Source organism: Hoplias malabaricus, unplaced genomic scaffold, assembly GCF_029633855.1.
Source record: "Hoplias malabaricus isolate fHopMal1 unplaced genomic scaffold, fHopMal1.hap1 scaffold_27, whole genome shotgun sequence".
Taxonomy (NCBI): Eukaryota; Metazoa; Chordata; class Actinopteri; order Characiformes; family Erythrinidae; genus Hoplias; species Hoplias malabaricus.
Genome location: NW_027101186.1, coordinates 1149401 through 1173020, shown reverse-complemented (window position 1 = coordinate 1173020; position 23620 = coordinate 1149401).

Here is a 23620-nt window from a genome sequence, read left to right as displayed (position 1 = left end):
AGATCACTTTTTTCACCCAAAAAAACACTAAGGGGTACCTGTTTGTGTTTTTTTAGACTAAATTTTTGACCATCTCAGATTTCTTCCAAACTCACGATGTTGATTAAGCAGGTCCTGACTTACACAGGGGTGTGATTATTTTCAGCCTATCTCATCCCAAAGCTGAGATATGAGGACTTACGTAACTGGGATTTTCTCTCAATAGGTTTATTGGTGTTGAATATATTGGAATTAAATTTATGAACTTGTTATACATCCAATAAAGCAAAATACAGATGCAGTGTAGAGTATATTGGACTGACTAGGCTTTTCTTATCTCACCCTTCTACTCATGTGTTTACCTAGCTTCACTGGAAGTAGGAATCCCATCATGAAATTTACAGTTATACATTTTATGCAGCACAACATGTCCCTATATCTCAGCTTTGGGATGTGGTAGGGCAAAAATTACCACACTACTCTCGTCATCAGGACCTCCCTGACACACGGTGTGAGTTTGAAGAAGATCTGAGGAGGTCACTTTTTTCACCCAAAAAAACACTAAGGGGTACCCCTTTGTGTTTTTTTAGACTAAATTTTTGACCGTCTCAGATTTCTTCCAAACTCACGATGTTGATTAAGCAGGTCCTGACTTACACAGGGGTGTGATTATTTTCAGCCTATCTCATCCCAAAGCTGAGATATGAGGACTTACGTAACTGGGATTTTCTCTCAATTGGTTTATTGGTGTTGAATATATTGGAATTGAATTTATGAACTTGGGCAAAAATTACCACACCACTCTCTTCGTCAGGATCTCCCTGACACATGGTTTGAGTTTGAAGAAGATCTGAGGAGGATACTTTTTTTCACCCAAAAAAACACTAAGGGCTACCCTTTTGTGTTTTTTTTTTGACTAAAATTATGACCGTCTCAGATTTCTTCCAAACTCACGATGTGGATTAAGCAGGTCCTGACTTACACAGGGGTGTGATTATTTTCAGCCTATCTCATCCCAAAGCTGAGAATTGAGGACTTACGTAACTGGGATTTTCTCTCAATAGGTTTATTGGTGTTGAATATATTGGAATTAAATTTATGAACTTGTTATACATCCAATAAAGCAAAATACAGATGAGGTGTAGAGTATATTGGACTGACTAGGCTTTTCTTATCTCACCCTTCTACTCATGGGTTTACCTAGCTTCACTGGAAGTAGGAATCCTATCATGAAATTTACGGTTATACATTTTATGCAGCACAACATGTCCCTATATCTCAGCTTTGGGATGTGGTAGGGCAAAAATTACCACACCACTCTCGTCGTCAGGACCTCCCTGACACACGGTGTGAGTTTGAAGAAGATCTGAGGAGGTCACTTTTTTTCACCCAAAAAAACACAAAGGGGTACCCCTTTGTGTTTTTTTAGACTAAATTTTTGACCATCTCAGATTTCTTCCAAACTCACGATGTTGATTAAGCAGGTCCTGACTTACACAGGGGTGTGATTATTTTCAGCCTATCTAATCCCAAAGCTGAGAATTGAGGACTTACGTAACTAGGATTTTCTCTCAATTGGTTTATTGGTGTTGAATATATTGGAATTAAATTTATGAACTTGTTATACATCCAATAAAGCAAAATACAGATGCAGTGTAGAGTATATTGGACTGACTAGGCTTTTCTTATCTCACCCTTCTACTCATGGGTTTACCTAGCTTCACTGGAAGTAGGAATCCCATCATGAAATTTACAGTTATACATTTTATGCAGCACAACATGTCCCTATATCTCAGCTTTGGGATGTGGTAGGGCAAAAATTACCACACTACTCTCGTCGTCAGGACCTCCCTGACACACGGTGTGAGTTTGAAGAAGATCTGAGGAGATCACTTTTTTCACCCAAAAAAACACTAAGGGGGTACCTGTCTGTGTTTTTTTAGACTAAATTTTTGACCGTCTCAGATTTCTTCCAAACTCACGATGTTGATTAAGCAGGTCCTGACTTACACAGGGGTGTGATTATTTTCAGCCTATCTCATCCCAAAGCTGAGATATGAGGACTTACGTAACTGGGATTTTCTCTCAATAGGTTTATTGGTGTTGAATATATTGGAATTAAATTTATGAACTTGTTATACGTCCAATAAAGCAAAATACAGATGCAGTGTAGAGTATATTGGACTGACTAGGCTTTTCTTATCTCACCCTTCTACTCATGGGTTTACCTAGCTTCACTGGAAGTAGGAATCCCATCATGAAATTTATAGTTATACATTTTATGCAGCACAACATGTCCCTATATCTCAGCTTTGGGATGTGGTAGGGCAAAAATTACCACACCACTCTCGTCGTCAGGACCTCCCTGACACACGGTGTGAGTTTGAAGAAGATCTGAGGAGGTCACTTTTTTTCACCCAAAAAAACACAAAGGGGTACCCCTTTGTGTTTTTTTAGACAAAATTTTTGACCGTCTCAGATTTCTTCCAAACTCACGATGTTGATTAAGCAGGTCCTGACTTACACAGGGGTGTGATTATTTTCAGCCTATCTAATCCCAAAGCTGAGAATTGAGGACTTACGTAACTGGGATTTTCTCTCAATTGGTTTATTGGTGTTGAATATATTGGAATTGAATTTATGAACTTGGGCAAAAATTACCGCACTACTCTCGTCGTAAGGACCTCCCTGACACACGGTGTGAGTTTGAAGAAGAGCTGAGGAGGATACTTTTTTTCACCCAAAAAAACACTAAGGGGTACCCCTTTGTGTTTTTTTTTTTTTGACTAAAATTTTGACCATCTCAGATTTCTTCCAAACTCACGATGTTGATTAAGCAGGTCCTGACTTACACAGGGGTGTGATTATTTTCAGCCTATCTAATCCCAAAGCTGAGAATTGAGGACTTACGTAACTGGGATTTTCTCTCAATTGGTTTATTGGTGTTGAATATATTGGAATTGAATTTATGTACTTGGGCAAAAATTACCGCACTACTCTCGTCGTAAGGACCTCCCTGACACACGGTGTGAGTTTGAAGAAGAGCTGAGGAGGATAGTTTTTTTCACCCAAAAAAACACTAAGGGGTACCCCTTTGTGTTTTGTTTTTTTTGACTAAAATTTTGACCGTCTCAGATTTCTTCCAAACTCACGATGTTGATTAAGCAGGTCCTGACTTACACAGGGGTGTGATTATTTTCAGCCTATCTAATCCCAAAGCTGAGAATTGAGGACTTACGTAACTGGGATTTTCTCTCAATTGGTTTATTGGTGTTGAATATATTGGAATTGAATTTATGAACTTGGGCAAAAATTACCGCACTACTCTCGTCGTAAGGACCTCCCTGACACACGGTGTGAGTTTGAAGAAGAGCTGAGGAGGATACTTTTTTTCACCCAAAAAAACACTAAGGGGTACCCCTTTGTGTTTTTTTTTTTTTGACTAAAATTTTGACCGTCTCAGATTTCTTCCAAACTCACGATGTTGATTAAGCAGGTCCTGACTTACACAGGGGTGTGATTATTTTCAGCCTATCTAATCCCAAAGCTGAGAATTGAGGACTTACGTAACTGGGATTTTCTCTCAATTGGTTTATTGGTGTTGAATATATTGGAATTGAATTTATGAACTTGGGCAAAAATTACCGCACTACTCTCGTCGTAAGGACCTCCCTGACACACGGTGTGAGTTTGAAGAAGAGCTGAGGAGGATACTTTTTTTCACCCAAAAAAACACTAAGGGGTACCCCTTTGTGTTTTTTTTTTTTTTGACTAAAATTTTGACCGTCTCAGATTTCTTCCAAACTCACGATGTTGATTAAGCAGGTCCTGACTTACACAGGGGTGTGATTATTTTCAGCCTAGCACATCCCAAAGCTGAGATATGAGGACTTACGTAACTGGGATTTTCTCTCAATTGGTTTATTGGTGTTGAATATATTGGAATTGAATTTATGAACTTGGGCAAAAATTACCACACCACTCTCGTCGTCAGGACCTCCCTGACACACGGTGTGAGTTTGAAGAAGATCTGAGGAGATCACTTTTTTCACCCAAAAAAACACTAAGGGGTACCTGTTTGTGTTTTTTTAGACTAAATTTTTGACCATCTCAGATTTCTTCCAAACTCACGATGTTGATTAAGCAGGTCCTGACTTACACAGGGGTGTGATTATTTTCAGCCTATCTCATCCCAAAGCTGAGATATGAGGACTTACGTAACTGGGATTTTCTCTCAATAGGTTTATTGGTGTTGAATATATTGGAATTAAATTTATGAACTTGTTATACATCCAATAAAGCAAAATACAGATGCAGTGTAGAGTATATTGGACTGACTAGGCTTTTCTTATCTCACCCTTCTACTCATGTGTTTACCTAGCTTCACTGGAAGTAGGAATCCCATCATGAAATTTACAGTTATACATTTTATGCAGCACAACATGTCCCTATATCTCAGCTTTGGGATGTGGTAGGGCAAAAATTACCACACTACTCTCGTCATCAGGACCTCCCTGACACACGGTGTGAGTTTGAAGAAGATCTGAGGAGGTCACTTTTTTCACCCAAAAAAACACTAAGGGGTACCCCTTTGTGTTTTTTTAGACTAAATTTTTGACCGTCTCAGATTTCTTCCAAACTCACGATGTTGATTAAGCAGGTCCTGACTTACACAGGGGTGTGATTATTTTCAGCCTATCTCATCCCAAAGCTGAGATATGAGGACTTACGTAACTGGGATTTTCTCTCAATTGGTTTATTGGTGTTGAATATATTGGAATTGAATTTATGAACTTGGGCAAAAATTACCACACCACTCTCTTCGTCAGGATCTCCCTGACACATGGTTTGAGTTTGAAGAAGATCTGAGGAGGATACTTTTTTTCACCCAAAAAAACACTAAGGGCTACCCTTTTGTGTTTTTTTTTTGACTAAAATTATGACCGTCTCAGATTTCTTCCAAACTCACGATGTGGATTAAGCAGGTCCTGACTTACACAGGGGTGTGATTATTTTCAGCCTATCTCATCCCAAAGCTGAGAATTGAGGACTTACGTAACTGGGATTTTCTCTCAATAGGTTTATTGGTGTTGAATATATTGGAATTAAATTTATGAACTTGTTATACATCCAATAAAGCAAAATACAGATGCGGTGTAGAGTATATTGGACTGACTAGGCTTTTCTTATCTCACCCTTCTACTCATGTGTTTACCTAGCTTCACTGGAAGTAGGAATCCTATCAAGAAATTTACGGTTATACATTTTATGCAGCACAACATGTCCCTATATCTCAGCTTTGGGATGTGGTAGGGCAAAAATTACCACACCACTCTCGTCGTCAGGACCTCCCTGACACACGGTGTGAGTTTGAAGAAGATCTGAGGAGGTCACTTTTTTTCACCCAAAAAAACACAAAGGGGTACCCCTTTGTGTTTTTTTAGACTAAATTTTTGACCATCTCAGATTTCTTCCAAACTCACGATGTTGATTAAGCAGGTCCTGACTTACACAGGGGTGTGATTATTTTCAGCCTATCTAATCCCAAAGCTGAGAATTGAGGACTTACGTAACTAGGATTTTCTCTCAATTGGTTTATTGGTGTTGAATATATTGGAATTAAATTTATGAACTTGTTATACGTCCAATAAAGCAAAATACAGATGCAGTGTAGAGTATATTGGACTGACTAGGCTTTTCTTATCTCACCCTTCTACTCATGGGTTTACCTAGCTTCACTGGAAGTAGGAATCCCATCATGAAATTTATAGTTATACATTTTATGCAGCACAACATGTCCCTATATCTCAGCTTTGGGATGTGGTAGGGCAAAAATTACCACACCACTCTCGTCGTCAGGACCTCCCTGACACACGGTGTGAGTTTGAAGAAGATCTGAGGAGGTCACTTTTTTTCACCCAAAAAAACACAAAGGGGTACCCCTTTGTGTTTTTTTAGACAAAATTTTTGACCGTCTCAGATTTCTTCCAAACTCACGATGTTGATTAAGCAGGTCCTGACTTACACAGGGGTGTGATTATTTTCAGCCTATCTAATCCCAAAGCTGAGAATTGAGGACTTACGTAACTGGGATTTTCTCTCAATTGGTTTATTGGTGTTGAATATATTGGAATTGAATTTATGAACTTGGGCAAAAATTACCGCACTACTCTTGTCGTAAGGACCTCCCTGACACACGGTGTGAGTTTGAAGAAGAGCTGAGGAGGATACTTTTTTTCACCCAAAAAAACACTAAGGGGTACCTGTTTGTGTTTTTTTAGACTAAATTTTGACCGTCTCAGATTTCTTCCAAACTCACGATGTTGATTAAGCAGGTCCTGACTTACACAGGGGTGTGATTATTTTCAGCCTATCTAATCCCAAAGCTGAGAATTGAGGACTTACGTAACTGGGATTTTCTCTCAATTGGTTTATTGGTGTTGAATATATTGGAATTGAATTTATGAACTTGGGCAAAAATTACCGCACTACTCTCGTCGTAAGGACCTCCCTGACACACGGTGTGAGTTTGAAGAAGATCTGAGGAGATCACTTTTTTCACCCAAAAAAACACTAAGGGGTATCTGTTTGTGTTTTTTTAGACTAAATTTTTGACCGTCTCAGATTTCTTCCAAACTCACGATGTTGATTAAGCAGGTCCTGACTTACACAGGGGTGTGATTATTTTCAGCCTATCTCATCCCAAAGCTGAGAATTGAGGACTTACGTAACTGGGATTTTCTCTCAATAGGTTTATTGGTGTTGAATATATTGGAATTAAATTTATGAACTTGTTATACATCCAATAAAGCAAAATACAGATGCGGTGTAGAGTATATTGGACTGACTAGGCTTTTCTTATCTCACCCTTCTACTCATGGGTTTACCTAGCTTCACTGGAAGTAGGAATCCCATCATGAAATTTACAGTTATACATTTTATGCAGCACAACATGTCCCTATATCTCAGCTTTGGGATGTGGTAGGGCAAAAATTACCACACTACTCTCGTCGTCAGGACCTCCCTGACACACGGTGTGAGTTTGAAGAAGATCTGAGGAGGTCACTTTTTTTCACCCAAAAAAACACTAAGGGGTACCCCTTTGTGTTTTTTTAGACAAAATTTTTGACCGTCTCAGATTTCTTCCAAACTCACGATGTTGATTAAGCAGGTCCTGACTTACACAGGGGTGTGATTATTTTCAGCCTATCTAATCCCAAAGCTGAGAATTGAGGACTTACGTAACTGGGATTTTCTCTCAATTGGTTTATTGGTGTTGAATATATTGGAATTAAATTTATGAACTTGTTATACGTCCAATAAAGCAAAATACAGATGCGGTGTAGAGTATATTGGACTGACTAGGCTTTTCTTATCTCACCCTTCTACTCATGGGTTTACCTAGCTTCACTGGAAGTAGGAATCCCATCATGAAATTTACAGTTATACATTTTATGCAGCACAACATGTCCCTATATCTCAGCTTTGGGATGTGGTAGGGCAAAAATTACCACACTACTCTCGTCGTCAGGACCTCCCTGACACACGGTGTGAGTTTGAAGAAGATCTGAGGAGATCACTTTTTTCACCCAAAAAAAACACTAAGGGGTACCTGTTTGTGTTTTTTTAGACTAAATTTTTGACCGTCTCAGATTTCTTCCAAACTCATGATGTTGATTAAGCAGGTCCTGACTTACACAGGGGTGTGATTATTTTCAGCCTATCTCATCCCAAAGCTGAGATATGAGGACTTACGTAACTGGGATTTTCTCTCAATTGGTTTATTGGTCTTGAATATAGCCTGACTAGGCTTTTCTTATCTCACCCTTCTACTCATGGGTTTACCTAGCCTCACTGGAAGTAGGAATCCCATCATGAAATTTACAGTTATACATTTTATGCAGCAAAACATGTCCCTATATCTCAGCTTTGGGATGTGATAGGGCAAAAATCGCAAAAGAAACCTCAGAGAGATCGCGCAGCCTGCACAAAACACTCAGCCAGATCACATAGCCTGCACAGAACACTCAGAGAGAGCGCGCAGTTTGCACAAAACTCTCAGAGAGAGCACGCAGCACGCAGAAAACACAGAGCGCGCAGCGCGCACAAAACACTCAGCGAGTGCGCGCAGCATATACAAAACACTCAGAGAGCGCGCAGTTTGCACAAAACACTCAGTGAGAGCGCGCAGTTTGCACAAAACACTCAGAGAGAGAGCGCAGTTTGCACAAAACACTCAGAGAGAGCGCAGTTTGCACAAAACACTCAGAGAGAGAGCGCAGTTCGCACGAAACACTCAGAGAGAGAGCGCAGTTCACACAAAACACTCAGAGAGAGCGGGCAGCATGTACAAAACACTCAGAGAGAGAGCGCAGTTCACACAAAACACTCAGAGAGAGCGGGCAGCATGTACAAAACACTCAGAGAGAGAGCGCAGCACGCACAAAACACTCAGCGAGAGCGCGCAGCATGTACAAAACACTCAGCGAGAGCACGCAGCATATACAAAACACTCAGAGAGAGCGCAGCGCGCACAAAACACTCAGAGAGAGCTCGCAGCACCCACAAAACGCTCAGAGATTCTCATTCTATTTGATGACAGGAATAAATTGGAAGTGGGATAGTGAGATTGGGTCCCAATTTGTCAATATAGGCCCCAATTTTGGCCCCAAAGTCAAAGTTTTCGAAATTGGATCCCACTTCCAATTTATTTTACTATATTGGAATATATTGGAAGTGGTATTCCATTTCCTGTTTATTTGACTTGGCTGAAATAGACTGGAATTGGGATCCCACTTCCAATTCATTTCAGCCAAGTCATGTACATGTTTCATGGGATCCCACTTCCAATTTATTTCACTTGAATGAAATCAATTGGAAATGGGATAGTGAGATTGCGTCCAAAATTGGTCCCAATTTGTCAAAATTGACCCCAATTTGACTTGGTTAGAATAGATTGGAAGTGGGATCCCACTTCCAATTTATTTTACTTCAATTAAATAAATTGGAAGTGGGATCCAGGTCTCCCAGTGGGCAAAATACGTGTGTCCCACTTCCAATTTATTTGATTTGACTGGAATAAATTGGAAGTGGGATCCAGGTCCCACTTGCAATTTATTTGACTTGGTTAGAATAGATTGGAAGTGGGATAGTGAGATATCCCACTTCCAATTTATTTGACTTGAATGAAATAAATTGGAAGTGGGCAAACAAAGGAAAACATTTTTCATGAATACATTGCATAAGCAAGATCCCAGTGACCCCATCTTCTGATATGTTGTTTGGGGGACCCAGACGATTCAGTACTCGACGCCGTGAAGTCGGTAGACCTCCCCAAGCACAGTTTCTGGACATCCCACTCCCAATTTATTCCCATTCAAATTTCATACATGGGTTTTGGACACCCCTTAAAAGGGTCCGAATGGCCCCAAATGTTAATATGTTTATTGTGCACACTCCACGAGACAGCCTGTGAAGTTGCGTAAGCCTAACTTCAAGTCAAATACTATGGGAGTGGGATCAGTCAGTTCCGAGTTCAACGTCCCACTTCCAATCTATTGCATTCAATTCAAATACATTGGGAGTCGGATCGGTCAGTTCTGAGTCTGACGTCCCACTTCCAATCTATTGCATTCAATTCAAATACATTGGGAGTCGGATCGGTCAGTTCCGAGTCCGACGTCCCACTTCCAATCTATTGCATTCAATTCAAATACATTGGGAGTCGGATCGGTCACTTCCGAGTCTGCCGTCCCACTTCCAATCTATTGCATTCAATTCAAATACATTGGGAGTCGGATCGGTCAGTTCCGAGTCCGACGTCCCATTTCCAATCTATTGCATTCAATTCAAATACATTGGGAGGTGGGATCGGTCAGTTCCGAGTCCGACGTCCCATTTCCAATCTATTGCATTCAATTCAAATACATTGGGAGGTGGGATCGGTCACTTCCGGGTCCGACGTCCCACTTCCAATCTATTGCATTCAATTCAAATACATTGGGAATGGGATCAGTCAGTTCCGTGTCCGACGTCCCACTTCCAATCTATTGCATTCAATTCAAATACATTGGGAATGGGATGTCCGACGTCCCATTTCCAATCTATTGCATTTCATTCAAGTACATTGGGAATGGGATTGGTCAGTCTCCATTTTTTATATTTTTTACATAATATACCTGTTTTTGCTCAGAAGAAGCCAAATCACCATGTGTCCCACTTCCAATTTATTTTGTCCATTAAAATAAATTCGAAGAGGGATTTTCCCGTGGGAGGGTGCCGTCCCAACCGCTTACAAGGGCCCTTGGAACAAAAAGCACACTCTCAGGCTATAAATATGTACACAGCCCCAGACTGACAGGCAAAGGGGGTGGATTATGTATAATTTACAAAAATAATTAATTATTAACCAAAAACATGGTTACAACTTTACTTCCTTTGAAATTATGTACATTAACATAATTAACCCCGCCACAAATAAGAACACAATCTCCTTATTAATCATTTATAGACCACAAGGGCCCTATTCAGAATTTATAAAAGAATTTGGTGAACTAGCTGCTAATTTGGCAGTGTCCTGTGATACGTTAATAATTGTAGGAGACTTTAACATTCATTTTGAGAAAAGTGATGATTCCCTAAAAAAGAACATTCACATCAATCATAGATTCTGTTGGTTTCACACAAAATGTATCAGGTCCTACTCATTATTGTAATCACACACTAGACTTGGTGAAAAAACCTAAATATTCTCCCTCAGTCTTCCACAGTCTCAGACCACTACCTAATTTCATATGAATTGAGTTTAGATATTTAAAAAAATGTACATGCCCACATTACTATATAAATCGCTCACTAACTCCATCTACAGCCTTATCGAATTTAGAAGGGCGCTCGTCAATGCACGTTCAGCGCATCTGTCCTCACTGATTGAAAATAATAAAAACAATCCTAGAGCACTCTTTAATGTAATCTCTAAACTTACAAACAATCGGGCAGCTACTGATCCACAGATCCCAGCTGTTCACACCAGCAATGCTTTTATGGACTTTTTTAACATTGAACATATTAGACAAACAATAAATACCATATTACTAAATCCAGCCTGTCTGTCATCTGGTGTGGATGATATAGAACAAAACATAGAAGAACGACTAGAGGACTTTGACCCACTACCACAGCTAGAACTGGAGAAAATGATCTACTCGTCAAATTGTATGACCTGCACACTTGATGCAATACCAACAAAACTATTTAAAGGAGTATTACCAGTCATAATCAATCCCCTTTTAACAATCATAAATTCGTCCCTTATACTGGATCACGTACACAAAGCATTTAAACTAGCAGTTATTAAACCCCTGATCAAGAAACCGAATCTTGATCCTAGTGTACTATCCAATTACAGACCTTCTCTTCATATTTAAGATCTTAGAAAAAGTTGTGGCCCAACAACTTCCCTCATACTTGCATAAGAATAACATATAAAAAAAAAAAATCAATCTGGTTTTAGGCCACACCATAGCACCGAAACGGCTTTAGTTAAGGTAGCAAACAACCTTCTTCTCACCTCTGATCGAGGCTGCGTATCCATGCTAGTTCTACTCGACCTCAGTGCAGCTTTTTATACAAGTGATCATACTATTCTGCTAGAAAGATTAAAAAACATGGTTGGAATAACAGGAACGGCCCTATCATGGTTTAAGTCTTATCTCACAGATCGTTACCAGTTTGTAAAAGTAAATAATGTTTCTTCTATGCAAAAAAAATGAGATCTGGAATTCCCCAAGGCTCCATCCTAGGACCTTTACTATTCATATTATACATGCTGCCACTGGGCAGAGTTATTAGCAGGCATGGCATTACCTTCCACAGTTATGCAGATGACACACAGTTATACATATCAGCCAAACCAGATGACAAACCTACACTAAAGAAAATGGAGGACTGTGTTAAAGAAGTGAAGCATTGGATGTCATACACTTTCCTTCTGCTAAACAGCGACAAAACCGAGGTTCTCCTTCTAGGTCCAAAACCTGCTATAAATAAAGTATCAGACTTAATACATAATTTTGACTTCCCTGTTCTCCCTAGCTCATCAGCTAAAAATCTGGGTGTCATAATTGATTCAGATCTATCATTTGATCAGCATATAGGTAAAATTAGAAAAACAGTTTTCCTACATCTTCGGAACCTCGCTAAGTTAAGAAATTCCTTATCCCTCCCAGATGCAGAAAAATTTGTTCACGCTTTTAGAGATTAGATTATTGCAATGCACTTTTATCAGAATGCTCCAGCAGAAACTTGAGTAAACTCCAGCTAATTCAAAATGCTGCAGCCAGGGTCCTCACTAAAACTAGAAAATTTGATCATATCAGCCCAGTCTTATCAGCCCTTCACTGGCTCCCAGTTAAATTCCGTATTGATTACAACATTTTTTTACTCACGTATAAATCCCTACATGGTCTCGCCCCTGAATACTTGCGAGACCTCATCACGCACAATGAACCACCAAGATTACTCAGATATCAGGGCGCCGGCCTCTTACTATTACCCAGAATTCATAAGACTTCAGCGGGGGGGGGGGAGCTTTCTCCTACAAAGCCCCTCAGCTCTGGAACAATCTTCCAGCTAGTGTTCGGGACGCAGACACAGTCACTATGTTTAAGTCTAGGCTCAAAACACACTTGTTCAGTTTAGCCTTTGGCAACTAACCTGTCTAGTTTAAGGTTGTCGTTTCAGGAACTCATGGACATGGGGAATCAGGGTAAACGCGGATGATGTGCTCACAATTTCTCTTGTTTGGAGCTGAAGGATGTCCTTGCCTGAGCTCCTTCTGGTTTCCCTCCTCCCAGTCTGTTACAGTCAGATCCGTCACATGCTCTTTTTCTCTGCTGCACTCAACTAAACTAACTGCTTCCCTTTACCGTTTTCTGAGAAAATGGTGGCCCACTGATGGAAGATTGTTTGCTGGATTCTCCTGCGGCCCAGACCAGACCAGACCAGCTGCTCACCTCCATCTACTGCTGCCAGCCTCTGACCACTCACCATGATCAACTACACTGAAGTAGAAATGGACTCTGACTGAAAAGCAACACTGACTGATTCTTCCAATCTGATGCACTATTATTATGCCCCAAGATTGATGTCACTATTATGATTATTATCATTATTATTATTATGTAGCATAATGACACTTCATTGGTGATAATTTAAAATTCAATCTATAGTTTGATCAGAGGAGGATGGGTCTCCTTTGTGAGTCTTGGTTCCTCCCAAGGTTTCTTCCTCCAGCCTTGAGGGAGTTTTTCCTTGCCACTGTCGCCTTCCGCTTGCTCGCATTGGGCTTTGTTTTAAATGTTCTGTTCTGAAACTGCTGCTTTGCGACAACGTCAGTTGTAAAAGGCGCTATACAAATAAAGTTGATTTGATTAAAAACCAGTCTGAAGCATTAAATTCTTAAAGGAACCTACTGTACACGTCTTTTCAAAGTTTATGTTTGGATGTCTTTTCAACTTTAATCCAGTGTTTATTGGATGACATTTATGTACGTGATTTCCACATTGAAATAACGGCTTTAAAAGGACGTCTTTAATGTGACTTTTTTAGTCTTCTTTTCAACGTCAGTGTTTGGACGTCTTTTCAACTTTCATTTTCAACCTTAAAAAAATGCTGATTGAACGACATTTAGGTACGTGATTTCAACGTTGAAATAACGGCTTTAAAAGGACGTCTTTAATGTGACTTTTTTAGTCGTCTTTTCAACTTCTGTTTCATTTTCACTTTCAACCTTAAAAAAACGTTGATTAGACCACAGTCAAGTACGTTATTTCAACATTGAATCAACGGCTAAATGTTTACTGGGATTGCAGTTAGCACACTACACTGATCAGAGCATTTTATTAAACACATATGGAAACATGCAGTGTCATGCTGAAGGGAGGAGATTGTTATTTAAGTTTAAGTGAAGATGACTGGACTGGAACGACAGCTCTAAAATGAATGAACTCTGAGTGAGAAACCGGAAGGTGGCAGAAGAGAACCGATGTAAAAACACAGAAGAAGAAGACGATGAAGATACGCACTCTTTTCAGTGACCGCGGCGCGTGAGCAGCTCTCCCCAGCCTCAGGGAACAGCTTCATCCCATAAATATGTTTTTTTTTTTTTTTCAAATGACAAACTTTAGCTAGCCTGTTTAACTCTAGCTAGCTCTTTTTTCCTCCTCTGATATAGAAAACATTTAAATGACATGACAAACGCTCATACATGAGTATTTTAATCTGAGTAATTATGTGGTTTGATGGTGTATTTTACAAGATGATGTGAGCATTTTTTATGTCACAGAACCGCTTCCCTCAGTATAAGAAATAAAACTGCTTAAACACATTAAGAAGACAAAGTAGTAGCTACATAGGTTAAAATACATTCTCAATCTCAATGCTTGTTTTTTGGTGTAATGTAATATTTTGAATATATAATTTCACATACACTAATTTTTTGTTAGTGAGTAGCAGTGAGTTTTGGCTGGTGATTAATGGGTTGCAGAAGGTTATATGAAAGCAATAGAAGCTTATTTACTGAGAGAAAAAAAATAAACAAAAGCATGTGAAGTAGTTTATTTTTGGAGCTGTGAAGTTAGTACATTTTTTTCAAAATTAACTATGAACATGAACTAATTCATTTTCTTTATGTAATTATGTAAAGATGGACTGTAGTAAAAAAAAAAAAGTAGTTTGGGAGTAGGGCAGTGAAAAATGGTGGGCAGGGAGAAAAGCAAATAGGAGGTTAATTTAAGTTATTTAGATGAGATCTTTAGCATCAGTTGTAGCATACTCGTTTGTACTATAACCTCATAATCTTTTACATTTGAAGTTCTGTAGTTAATGAATTTGCATGCATAAGCAGTTTACAGTTACAGGAACGAGGCGTACAAAACTCAAAGAGCACGCACAGAACTCGTGCAGCTGACGCACAAAACTCAAAGAGCATGCGCTGAACTTCTTGTTTGAATTGTTTTTTTAAATCCTGACTATGGATTTTTCTATAAACAGCATGTAGACACCCTAAAGCAACAAAGGAAATGGAAGACTTTAGCTTGAAATAGGCCAGAAAGTGCAGAAACACCTCTGTTGTGTCGCAAAACCTGTAAAGTGCAAAATTTGCATGCATAAGCAGTTTACAGTTACTCAGGAACGAGGCGTACAAAACTCAAAGAGCACGCACAGAACTCGTGCAGCTGACGCACAAAACTCAAAGAGCATGCGCTGAACTTCTTGTTTGAATTGTTTTTTTAAATCCTGACTATGGATTTTTCTATAAACAGCATGAAGACATCCTAAAGCAACAAAGGAAATGGAAGACTTTAGCTTGAAATAGGCCAGAAAGTGCAGAAACACCTCTGTTGTGTCGCAAAACCTGTAAAGTTTATTGGACGTATAACAAGCCCATATGTTTAATTCCAATATATTCAACACTATTAACTCTATTGAGAGAAAATCCCAGTTACGTTAGCCCTCATATCTCAGCTTTGGGATGAAAATAATCACACCCCTGTGTAAGTCAGGGTCTCCTAAATCAACAACGTGAGTTTAGAGGAAGTCTGAGACGGTCAAAAATTTAGTACAAAAAAAAAAAATAAAATAAAAAATAAAAAAATAAATAAACACAATGGGGTACCCTTTATTTTATTTTTTTTTGGGTGAAAACTGTGACCTCCTCAGATCTTCTCCAAACCCACACCGTGTGTCAGGGAAGTCCTGACAAAGACAGTGGTGTGGTTATTTTCGCTCTACCATATCCCAAAGCTGAGATATGGAGACCTCTTCTAGTCCATAAAATGTATAACTGTATATATCAAGATGGGATTCCTATTTCCAGTCAAGCTAGGTAAACACATGAGTAGAGGGTAACCTTTAAGTTTTACGTTTGATATTAATTTTTTTTTGTGCGATTCTTTTTGGCACCCATCAGGTTCCATACAGGATTCGCTAAAAATAAACAACAAGCTTGCGTCACTACTTGGATCGCTCTGGTTGCTACGAGAATTGAGAATAGTCTCGTGCAGCTTTTTGGAACCTTCAGCACATGCTAAAAATAAACAGCATGCTCACGTCATCATTTGGAACGCTCCGGTTTCTACAAGAATTAAGAACAGGCTTTTGCAGCTTTTTGGAATCTTCAGGATGCGCTAAAAATAAACAGCAGGCTCACGCCACCCTTTTTAACGCTCCGGTTGCTACGAGAATTAAGAATTTGCTCGCGCAACATTTTGGAATGTTACAGATGCGCTAAAAAAAAATAAAGATTAGGCTCGCGCCTCTTTTGTAAATGCTCCATGTGCTGAGTGAAGTATAGAATAGGCTCGCGCAGCTTTTTGGAGCCTTCAGGATTCCAAGGATTATGGAATCAGATTTGTGCCAAAAATGAATCGCTCCATGGCTTTAGTGCGTGAGTTCTGAGTTCTGCGTGTGCTCTCTGAGTTTTGTGCACCAGCAGCACGAGTTCTGTGCACGAGCTCTCTGAGTTTTGTACACTGGATCCTTGAGTTTTGCAAGCAGTTTTGGCAAAAAGCTCTCGTGTGGACGGGTTTTCTCAGGGGTGCCTTCCCATTGGCTAATGAGTTTTTGAGTGACAACTCAGTGCCCAAGGCATTTTGGACTGCACATGCGTACACCTCCTTGTATCAATGCAATCAATGCAGATATTGAGGTAATGTTCTGTCTAAAACAAAGCATTAAAGATTTTACTGTGAGTACAAACCTGTTTGTCCCTCATTACCAGATACTGATCTGAGGTAAATGCACACCGATGTCTGTTTACTCAGGATGAAACAGAATAAATGAGCGCTTATTTGTTTATTTGTAAATTATTATTCATGAGTGCTTGAGCCCCTGTTCAGAAACCTATTGTGTACTAACATAGTGGTTCTTCGCTTTTCCATAATCGCTGTTAGATTATTTAAATGCCCAAATTTTATTTTGAAGATCACAGTTTTGAACAAATGCCATATGTGCATTTTGTTACAGGAGGTCTCAGAGAACAGAGAAACATCACAGACAAGAGTGTTCCTGCTCCTTTAATGAATACAAATTTGCTTAATATCTAGCTCACACATTACTTCCTGGAAAACACCAGATGTAAAGTTTGAACCACGATCTGATTGAATCTCACGAGGCAGCCCAAACCGAGAAAAGAACTGAAACAAACACTCAATTATAGTTCTTGCCTTAATGTTTCTCAAGGGTACAGCCTTCGGAAATCTAGTACACACATCCAATATAGTGAACAGATACTCATAACCCTTTTTTGTTTTGTGCAAAGATCCAACACAATCTATCGTCACTCGCAAAAATGGCTCTTCCACCACAGGAAGAGTACACAATGGTGCACAAGGCACTTTCTGATTTGGCTTTCCGGCTAGCTGACAAGCATGACATGTCCGACAGTAGGAGATTACATCTCGATGCATCTTCGGCCAATAAAAATAACGCAAGACTCTCTCTTGGGCTTTACGAATACCCACATGCCCTGCCATGGGTGCTTCATGTGCCAAGCGCAACACTTTCAACCTAAAACTCTTCAGCAACACAATCTGCTCCACAACACTCCAATCTTCAACAGCAGGATGATAAGGAGGCCTCCACTTCCGCATAAGCACTCCCTGATGTATATAGAAGACCTCTGCTGACTCCTCTGTCTCCTCCCGTGTACCAGCCCCCTTACACAATGAGGCCAACTCAGGGTCCTTCCTTGAGCTCCTTGATTAAGGTTTCCCTATTAAACTGAGCTGCATCCGATTAACCTAGTTTTCCAAAGAAGGTATCTCCAAGCTCAAATGCTGCCTCCTCCAGCCCTCTCTGTGGAACCACCCCCTTGGGGCAAGACTGGGCACGGGTAACGACACAGGCTGAAAACACCTCAGGATACTCCCTGGCCAAAGCCTCCTGTTTCTGGTACCTCACATGGCATGTGACTAATTAATGGGGTTACCGACACTTGAACCCCAGCAAGATCATTCCCCAATAGCATAGAAACTCCAGGGACTGGTAATGATGGCACTACTGCTACATTAACATAGCCATTTACCAAGTTAGAGGGTAGGTACACTTTATGCAATGGCATGGCCCCAAACAAACTTCCCACACCCTGAATCAACACTGAAGAGTCATTGAAACTGGCTAATCACGAACCCTTTGTAACAACAAGGACTGAACTGCACCAGTGTCCCTCAAAATTTTAATTTTGGTTTCTGGCTCCCCAGAACCAATGGACACTGTACCCCAGGAGACAAACCCATCATACAGAGAGGGGGTTATTTCAGACTCAGGATCCACACAACTAATAGTCCTCTCTGAACCAACTACCAATGCCACAGATTTTGAAGAATCAGTATAAGACCCACGACTGCGCTTCTGCAGAACTGGACAACCTGATTTTTCTATGGCCAGGTTTTCTACAATAATGGCAGATTATTTCTCCCGAGGGAGTAGAATTTACAGGTTTTTGAAGTTGACTATGAGGTTTAGAGCCAGATGGCCCTTCCCTATGACTTTTAGTAGTCTCTGCTGATTTAACCTCTATATTAGCCTTTCTCCAACCACCAACCACTGATCTCTCTTTCACTCTCGACTCCTTATGGGTAAATTCGTAAGTATCTGCCATCATAGCAGCCTTTTTAACTTCAGTCGCCCCATGCTCCTGAATGTACACTTCCTAAAGAACAGGTAGACTATTTTTGAACTGTTCCATAAGAACAAGCTGTTTTAAATCTGCAAAAGTATAAACTTCACATGCTTTCATTCAAACACTGCCTCCTGCTGCCTAGCTACATCCAAATAGGTTTCCGCTAACTTACGTCTAAGAAAACGGAATTTGTGCCTGTAAGTTTCTGCCTCCCAAGCTTTCCCCTACATGACACTCTGAACCAAAATGGTCCAACAATTCTCCAGCCAAGCTAATTCCGTGGCTATATTCTCAAAGGCATCAAAAAACACATCTACCTCGTCTTCCTGAAATTTTGGCATTAGATGTAGACATTTGGATACATCAAACCGAGTCTCATGTCTGCGCTGTTGTTGACTCTCCATCTGCGAGAGTTTAACCTTCTCCAACTCAATCTTAGCTAACTCCAGCTCCCGCAAACTATCCTTCTCCTTCTCTCGCCTACCCTTCTCTGCTTGTTCCCTAGCCAATCTTGCCTCAATGATGGAGTCACTCAAACCTAGGGACTGAGCAAGGATCTACTATCTTAATTTTATTCAACTCTGAATCTACCTCAATCTCATAATATTCAGCAAGCTGGAGCAACTGAGGCTTCTTTAATTTTATCCAGTCCGTTGTCTGCAGATGGGCTTGGATAAAACTTTCCGGATCAAACTGAGACATTTTTGGGAAAAAATTAAAAAAATACCAAAAGCCCCCCAGCCGAAATGAGGACAGACCAGAGACCCCTAACTCTAAGGCTACTAAAATTCAAACACCAAGAGGTAACCTATATTCCCCTATTGGCCTAAAATCCCTAAGTACCACCAAAGTATGACTACAAAACTAAAAGTACTTGACAATTTTGGCCACCTTACCTCAAGTCCTCTCATAGGACTTCTGAAAGAACACATACAACTCAAGAAGCCCCAAGTAGGCCACAATTTCCAACAGGTATTTTTGAGTCAAATCAACACCACCAAATCAGATTTCCTGAGAACTCAACCAAACATACCCAATTACCAAAGGTCTAGACTGTATACAATCAAGCAACTCTGCAATCCAATACCCACCTTAGCAAACAGCTAACCTCAACAGAGCACAAAACTATCAAGTTACAATCACACAGCCAACAATTAGATCACGAAAATAAGGTGTTGAAATCTATTGTGATGAAATGAGAACTTGGGAGGGTTCACTCTTCTTACCTAAAGATCCTCGAAGAACCCAAGCGCTGACTCCATGGTCGACCAGCCCAAGCATGTAGAGATTATTCAAAAGGGTAGGTAGTAATCTGGAGGTGCAACAGTTTCCAGAGTGCTAGAGAAAAATCAGCGCCAAAACTTCCACCATCTTATATATATCCAAAACGACGCTCCGGTATCTGGCCTCCAAAACCAGAGGTCCTCCCCTTTAAAGGCTCCACTTCAAGATCTCAAGAAAAGTAAGACCCCCCCCCAGTGGCTGGAGTGTGTATTGTGGGAGTCAAGTGTCTATCCCAGTGCACCTAGTTTATAAGAATCTATATTCAACACCATTAACTCTATTGAGAGAAAATCCCAGTTACGAAAATAATCACACCCCTATGTAAGTCAAGGCCTCCTTAATCAACAACATTTTTATTTTGTCAATAAGGTCCATACCACACTTCTGACATATTTCATAAAATATCACCATTTAATATTCTAAACATGTACATAAACAAATGCATACATTTTCAAATGACCTTGCCTTTTCCCCACAGATATCAAATAGAAATCAGAAGAATATCTATTAAACATACCTTAAACATGGCCTTAAAAAGTACACTTACCCTATAATATAGCGTGATTCATATATCAATGTATATGATCACATTCTAAAGTTGTCATATTGAGAAACAATGATAGAAACATTTTACTTCTCAACCTCAAGTAGACTGTAAGTAATTATTCAAATTTCAAAATTTAACGACCTGGCTATTAGCTCAGACATTACATAATGTGGGTTAAAGGCTAACTAGAACACTTGCTATTCATCATAATGACACGTTGGCTAGCTGCAGCAAACATTAGAAAAGTAAGCCTAATGCAATAAAAAGTTTTGATGACTTTGTTCACTTGAGATGGCTAAAGAAAAAAAACACAAACTTCAAACAAAATGACTGTTACCAACCTGACATGGCGCGCGCTCCTCTGCTCTTTGGGGCTTGAAAAATCCAGAATCCGATAGCTGCTAATCACAACGTATTAGTTGACTGCACAAACTTCTTGTCACACAGCCCACAACACCAACTCACGTTTTTCAGAACAAATTCAAAAAAGCCACACCGAATTTCAGCTGTCTAAAATGCTTCATGAAGGCTGTGGTAAATTCAAAGACTGCCCATTACCACTGCTGCAATGCCCATTATCACAAGTGTCTGTGGTGCTGCATCAGCATTCATCCTCCATCAGTTCAACATTTTTTTTCTCCTCGTGTAAGACACCTCTGGATTGATATCTTATGTGGAAAAAAAAATGAATAAATACACACACACATTATATTAATTAATTATATTCTTATTGAAAGATGATACAGTAAACATATTAAAAATTTTTCAGTGCAAGATAGTTTTCTGGTTCAACTTACAATGAACACTAATTATACAACTTTGCTATAAAAACTTATACAGTTGGAAAGACTGTTAAATGATGCCACATTTACCTTTTAAAGAGGCGCAACCCACATTCTCAGCTCTACTGCTCATCCCACAAATGCATGTTCCTTACAAATGTGGCACCGTTTAAAGGGGAAATTAACAGGCTTTCCAACGGTATGAGATAAACTGCCAAGAAGCATTGTTACAACAAAAAAAATAATCTACCAAACACAAATTTCCTTACTTTTTGTGCTAAGTTTATTTTTATAAGATACTCTTTGCAGTTATTTGACATTATTTCATTTGAATTTTGCCAGTCTTTGCTTTCATTATTGTTTTTTGGATTTTGCTGATAAGGTCTTTTGCTTCTGGAATCTCTCCAGAGTCTGCTTCGTGGTTTGCTTGAGTTTTGACAGAAGTTTCAAGGGTGGGTGGGTCTTAGAAGACTACGTTCACCGTGAATCTCCTTTCGTCATCGATTTTGGACTTACAGGTGCTCTGAAACCTCCTCTGGGACCTAGCCACGCCCACCCCACCCCTAAATGGAACAAGCTTTTTTCCCCATACACAGCATCAGGTTAATTATCACTGTTCTGTATTAACCCTGTCATACTACCATAGCTACAGCTTTTTTAGTTAGCTTTCTAGTAACCGCCAACACGCTGTCTGTCACTGGGTTCTCTTGCCTGACCCGTGGAAGCTTTTTTCGCAGGACAAATTTGCCTGTTCTTTACCATGACCCTACTAATCTCTGTATTTTTTTGTTCCCTTTGTCTGGTTTTCTTTCTCCTGTCTCTCTCTCATGCTTTGAGATGTCCTGCTGCTCTCCAGGTGTTGCCCTGATCCAGCCCCTGTGTATCCTGTACAAGATCCTGGCCTTGTCTCATCTACACTATCATGCTTGGCCATGCTGTTTTACCTCAGATTAACTCTGCACCTACTTTTAATTCACACAGAATCCCTGATCACCTTCTCCTTCCTCAGACTCATACATCACTAATATACTACATTTACATTACTATAACCCCTTCATCTGTCATCATTTCACTTTTACTTCTGTTCTGTTCTCTGTTGTGTCTCCGGTGTGGACCCGAGGAGGATGGGTTCCCCGTATGAGTCTTGGTTCTTTCCAAGGTTTCTTCCTCATGTGCTGAGGGAGTTTTCCCTTGCCACTGTTGCCCCTGGCTTGCTCATAGGAGGCTTGGACCCGGATCTCTGTAAAGCTGCTTTGTGACGACTTTTTGTTGTGAAAAGCGCTATATAAATACAATTTGATTTGATTTGAATTAAATTTTAGTATTAAATAGCTGTTACAAACATTATAATAAATAGCTGAATGGTCTGAAGATATTGCAGATGCTCATATTTCTTCCCTATGTGTTTTTTCTCCATTCAGTTGACTAGAATTTTAAAAGGCTTATATTAGTGATTTGTGCAAAAATATGTATGGTCTTGCTTAATGTAATTATTATACTGTCTAGATAAAGTTTTATACAATTTCTTGTATTGTCAAATACGCTTTTTTTTCAACACAATATATATAGCAGGAAGTTTAAAAAAAAAACAGAAGTCTAAAAAAGTGCAGGAACATATGTTTGCAATCTGGAATAAAGAATACAAAACATAAATTAATTGTTATACTGACACAATTCCCAAAGTTAAAAGTCTGCATATTAAATACCAAACACAATGTTATTTTAAAAACACACACAGCATAGCAAAACTAGCACTAAATGTTAATCCCTATTTACAAGCACAATACTGGAGTTTTCTGTTCTTTTTTAAATGCTGAAGCAGTTACTTTTTGTTCTTGTTTCATCAGAAAATAACTGTCACTCTGTTTAAGGTGGAACAGGAGAACTTTTAACTGGATGCTAGCTAACATTAGCAGATGCTAACATACAAATATTCTGTAAAAAAAATAAAATAAAATAAAATAACAATTAAAATTTAAGCAGTACATTTCTTCGTAGATGTCTTTCAGTAACTGTAAAACATTTATTTAAATTATTTGCAATTTGCTAAGACACATGGAAGACCTTTACATCCTGAGGTAGTGATAGCTTACAACCCGGTCTCACACCTACTCGTGGTATAGTCACATATATAGGAGACTGCAATTCATGCTGAAAATATGCGATATGTCACGAATTGCAGACTACTATATCACGAGTAGGTGTGAGACCGGGTTGTAGCTTAACATTACTGGCTGATGTAACTTTGGTAACTGACAAAGCGACACATTTATGTTATGATTAAAACCAATATTTAACAAAAAATATATTCATTAAGCACATGTAAAATGTTGTATTCTAATCAAA